We start from the raw sequence: 5,793 nt of genomic DNA on the forward strand, positions 1-5,793 counted from the left end.
GCAAGCCTCTCACCCTTTTGGGCACATTTCTGAAAAGGAACTACAAGTCCCAGCAAGCAAGGAACAAATCATCTTTCATTTGTCTTTCCACTGTGGCTCACTACTCAAAGCTTCCTTTGCACTATGTTGTTACCCATTTTATTAATGAGACTAAAAGTGTTACAAGGACAAACGAAGCCATTGCTGATCATAGAATGGCACCTACCATCCAGCAGGCTTCTGTAACTGGACCTTGGACTTCAGTGCTGAAGACAGGTTTAAAGTGTTCATGTCAACCAATCAGAAATTGTATTTCATGTTTTATTTTCCATTGAAGAAGGTGGATTCTAACAGGTTGCAAATAGCAACAGAGCCCCCTGCAACTTTATATAACAGTTGAAACATACTGCTGCTGCGTAGTTCCTCTTTTTGCTATGTGGTCAGATAGGGTGTGCCCTTATCTCTGCCTCCAGTACAGCAGGGGTGGTTCAGAGACTCAGCAACTCATACAGGCATATATGTGTCTTTTGGGTGACAGATGTTTCCCTCATATACTGTCACTGCAAACTACTTGTAACTGCATCAGCAGACTACTGTGCACTGTAACAGATAAGAGTAGAAGTCTCAGCAGAGAGGAGGGTGCTTGGCTGAAAAACTGTCTAGAATTTGCAATGGAGGAACACAGAAAAGAAAGGGAGGGATTGTGTACTGGAAGAAAAGGGGGCACTGAGCTAGAAAATGGGAGGTATAGGCAGAGGAGGGGTAAGAGGGACTTTGCAGAATGGACTCACTCTGGAGTTAGGTGCCACTGAGCTGATACCAAAGGAAGCAATGTAGCTTTGAAGGCTATACCAAGCGTAATAAAGAACCTTAAAAGTCCTCTAAAATCAGAATATGCTAATAACCGTCCATCATTTCAATACTTCTGTCTTTAGCACAGAGGGTTAAAGCAGTGCTACTCTTGCAACGTGACTTATAAAGACAGACAGTCCATCCAATGGCATGCAAGGGCTTGTAGATGGGATTTTAGGCACTGGAATTTGCTGGGCTGTTATTGCTCTGCATTGGATCTTCATTCTGTGACTCAACAGTGCAAAGAAGGGGTTTGATCAGTGTTTTGTCACTTTGTGCCTGTTTGGTGGTGTTCTGTCTGCCAGGAGTGAGACACCGTGGCTGCTTCAGTAAGTAGAGTTTAATTATCTTTCTTTTGTATCTATCATTGTTCTACCTGTTAGGCTTTTTGATCAGCTATAGCTTGGAATGTGTTCCTAATGTTGTAAGCTAATGTAGCTCAGCAGACAGCCATTAGCTGGGGTAGACAGAACGTTTTCGTGTTGCAATTACTTTTACTGACAATTGTTTTAGAAGGATGCACAGTCAGTGATGGTTATGATGTTGAGAAGATAGATTCAAAGGTTTCTGATGCAAGTTTTTCTTAAACCAGGCTGGATTTTAAGATACAAATCTATTCCTTAACTTTGTGTTGGTCTTTTTGGTAATGGTGGAGCACTGACTGTCTAGAAATGTATTTGAGTTTAGTGTTATAAAGGCATACCAATATAGAGTGGCATGTTATAATTCAGGGGAAGCCAAGTCCTTTAAATGCAGTTAACTCCGTGTTTAGAGCACACACATCAGACGTCTAAACCAAAAGAAAACCCATATCTATATGAACTAAGTTTAGATGATATGATACAGCTTTACTTTTTATACTGAGTGTTAATACAGAGGTAACCTTTGATAATTTAGACTTTTAAGTGATTCCATATGTAGGGACCAGCACCAGTCTAGTATGTGCCTGGGTGTGTCATCCAGTGGGCTGCAGTCCTACTTGCTGCGAGTTTAGCTCTGAATCTACAATATATGGTGCGCAATTCAGCAGAGGGGAGAGTCTCTGGAGACTGAGGGACATTGTTCCTGGGAACAAGTTAGAGAACTATCAGTGTTCTCACACAGGAACTGTGATGGGAAAACAACACTGGGAGAGACTGTGAGAAAGCAGAATAAGAGGCACTGTTCTCAGCAAAGGCTGCGTCATGATGTGGACCTGATTTTGCTCCATTTTTGGCTTGGACAGTCAGAAAGAAGACTTTCAAAGGAATTTCAGTGTATAATGTGCATATTAAACATCAACCAGACATTCTTGCTAGTTTATGGTCAGAATACCTGCCCAATGAAAACTAGTGAAGCATATGAGGGTATATACTGGCTCTACAGATAGAAGACAAATTAAGTTGTTGCTTTGAGGCATGTAAGGGCTTGCAAAACATTTGACATTTGATCCTACACACTTCCATGTCTGTTCAGTTATAGATGGGCATTCAGAATAGACTTCACTAGATTAATTCATGAATACCCTCAATACACCTGTGTGATTCAGTCCTATTAATTTTTGCTTTATGGTGTTGCTTTTTCTGGTTTACTGAGAGGTAGCAGTATGGCTTCTCTCCTACATGCTATGACTCACCCAAGCATCCATCTTGGCATATGCCTCCTAGTGGATGTCATATAATTCTTCACCTTCCCAAAACCATATGAGGTTTTCTTGGCATATAGCAGCAGGAGAAGGATGGTGGTGGGTCCCCACCTTCCCTAATCCCTTCATTCCCTTCGCCACCCATTCCTCTCCCCCTTCTCCACCTCCCTCTGTAGCTTTTTCTTCATCTCTCATTTGTTATTGTGTAGCATATTTTCTCATTCACATTCATTTTTATTTTCCCTCTCATTCTTTTCTGTCAGCACTCTCTCTTCTTCTTATATCATTTATTATCAGCATTTCTCTTCAATGCCTTCTCCCTTTTCACTCTCTTTTATTTTCTCTCTAATCTCTTTTATTATTATTTATCTTTCTCATAATTTCTTGGATCCCCAATTTCTCATCACTTGCCCCCTAGCACATCCTTTTAAATATTTTGTAATTTTTGTTCTTATTCTGACTTGATATGTTTTCTCTCATTTACTTAATGACACCCCCCCGCCCCCTTAACCCTAACCCACCTCTTCTATTTCTCCTTGATGACCTCCTTTTTCCCCCATACCTAATCTTCCGCTGTGGACTGTTTCTCATTTTCACCTTATATCCTTTTATAATGTCACCCCCTTTCTCCTCCCTGTTCTCTGTCTGCCTTTTGCAGTCCTTTCTCCTTTCCCTGCTCTCTCTCTCTCTTATCTACAACTCCCTCTGCTCTTCCTAGTCCCTCACTCTCTCTCTTTCCCCCTCTCTTCCTCTCTCTCTCTCACTTCCTCTCTCCCCCTCCAGTCTACATCTCCCCCCTATCTATCTTTATCGCTCACTGTGCTTTTTAAAGCAACAATAGTTTGTACAACACAATTTTAGAGATGTAATTTGTTATACTGATGATATGTTTTTTTTCCAGTGTATAATAAACAGACATAATTTGGAAAATGCTTTTTTGCCTCTGTTTTGCTCTTGCTTTTATCCTAAGTAAACCGTTTATGTATTATACAATAAAAATAACAATAATGATCAAATGAAAGTAGCTGTTGAAATGATTGTTAAATTGCAGGTGCTTTACTGTGAAGCGTTGTTACTGACCACATGTTTAGTGATGTGTAGGTGTATGACTCAGTATCTTAGTCATTCACTTATCTTCTCCAGCCAAGCTCAACTCTGGTTATATTTCATGTAGTTTGTGGCTCTGCAAAACGCATTTTTCACTGTCCACATGAAATAAAAAAAAAAAGAAAGGGGTAGGCTTGACAGTCCCGTGCAGTCTCTTGTCTTAGTTGTCTTAGGTGACTGCAAATGATTAACATTGTGGCAAGAAATGTGTTTCATTTACTCACACCTATCAGTTACTAAGCTCACATCCTGTTAACTATCTCACAGGTAATCATATAATGTAATTGTAACAGCATAGAAAGGGAGGAGCTGTGCTGCTTTAGAGTAAGATTACATGCATCCTGTTCATTCTGTCTAAAGAGCTTTACCAGAGTACTTCAACAATTCTTTTTACTGTCTAGGGAGAAAAATATTTAGTTTCTTCCAGAACCCAGGGCTTTACACAACATAAGTCCCTGGACAAAAATTAAAGCATGTGGCTCAACAGAGTTCTAAAGGAAACACAAAGAAGTAAGGCCCTAATTGGGAACCTGAACTCAAAAAGGTTAATATTTTCTATGTTGTGGGGTCATTTAAAAATGTGAGTTGTACCAAAGCAGTTCCCCTATGCAATTTAACTTTTGTCTTAAAGTACTCCTGAAAAATAGCAGTGCACTTCCTGTGATTGGAGCATTATAGCTTTATATCCGCAGTGTGATATCCAAGGCACCGCTGCCTCTGACTGCTGATCTCACAAGATGTGATATTTGGTGATGTCACTCCTATGTTGCTCACTGTAGTCCTTGCTGGAGTGGAAGCTGTACCTGAGGACCTGCAATGCAAACATTTCCCTGTTTTTGCTTCACTCATTTTGTGGATATGTGCTTCCTCCATCACTACTTAGGCTTCTTTAATATTATCCCACCAGTCATTAAATCACCAGTCATCAGGAAGACAGATATGACAGAAGGAAGCAAAGCCTGCTTTTCTGCCAAGATGGCTACATACACACAGTGACTGAGTGCAGAACAAGGCATGGTAAGTCAGTAATGGGAGAAGAATAGCTGCAGGGAGCCTTCAGACACTATTCATAGCTAGTCCTTTGCCTTCTGCTTTCATTTTTTGGCCACATCCTCCAGAGTCCAGATTTACATGAAGTACACATTCGTGCAGTAAAACATGGCTGTGTTTTTATGATGTGTGGTTAAATAATACTGAACCCTTTAGTCTCTACTCTCTACCTATACAGCAGTATAACTGATATGAAATCCTAAGAAAATACATATACTGGGTGAAAATCAAGAGGAGAGGTTTACAAAAAGTGTGCATTTTAAGTAATAAGAAGCATATTTACCCCTGCATTCAGAGGTGTAGCAGCCCCTAGGTGTTCAATATTGCTAATCAGGAATCAGAAAGCACACTTCATACTGTACCCTGATTCACCCATAACACCACACCAGGTTGCCATAGCACCTTGTTATACACAGAACACCCATACCACCCAAATACACTAAGCACTAATCACCATAAACTTCATTGCTCTCCGCCCTCCACACCATGCACCCCATTGTGTTGATTTACAATGCATTGTGTATCCCAAAATAAATTTTGCACACCACAACATAAACTGCATTACTTTCTGTACTATGGATCCATCTTATCTCATAACCAGCTCAGAGCTTCCAAAAGTGGGCAGAAGACCTCTTACTGATGCTAAGCTTGGCCCACTCTAATGTCTCTGCCTGATGTACTGCTAGAGAATTATGAGCCAGAAGCACTGCATTCCAGTCCGTACAAAGGATGACATAAAGTGCAATTACAAAAGGGGACTCCAAATACCGTGGCTGCACAGGGAAATCCCGGAGTCCCACTAGAGAGTATGGCTCTGCAAAATTGCCCAGTTTGCCCCCATTCTCTTCCGGCCAGCCCTGCCAAGACCCTAGTATAGGCCCTACTCACTCCTGGCATTATCCTTATACTTACTGTAACAACAGCTCTGCATGTCAGTTTATAGAAAATATAGGCCTTAATGACGGTCTGTTAAAACAGTAACAATGGTAAATGAAGTGATGGGCATCTATGTACATTGCCCCCCCTCTATACATTAGACCCCCCTCTCAGAGGGGGGCTAATGTATAGAGAGAGGGGGGCAATCTATAGAGAGAGGGGGGCAATGTACATAGAAAGGGGGAGGGGGGACAATGTATATAGAGAGGGGGGAGGGGAGGCAATGTTTATAGAGAGGGGGAAGG

General features: G+C 41.2%; 1 protein-coding gene across 1 annotated transcript in view; it reads left to right on the plus strand.

The window, feature by feature from the left end:
- Window positions 1–545: 545 nt before the first annotated feature.
- The window catches only part of LOC108787939 (transient receptor potential cation channel subfamily V member 1-like), a 64,624-nt gene continuing 59,376 nt past the window's right edge, over window positions 546–5,793 (plus strand). The window contains exon 1 of the mRNA XM_018557638.1: window positions 546–1,160. The gene's annotated coding sequence lies outside the window, so the exon portion shown is untranslated. The remainder of the gene's footprint in view (window positions 1,161–5,793) is intronic.

Source organism: Nanorana parkeri, unplaced genomic scaffold, assembly GCF_000935625.1.
Source record: "Nanorana parkeri isolate BGI_ZX_2015 unplaced genomic scaffold, ASM93562v1 scaffold293, whole genome shotgun sequence".
NCBI classification, from domain to species: Eukaryota; Metazoa; Chordata; class Amphibia; order Anura; family Dicroglossidae; genus Nanorana; species Nanorana parkeri.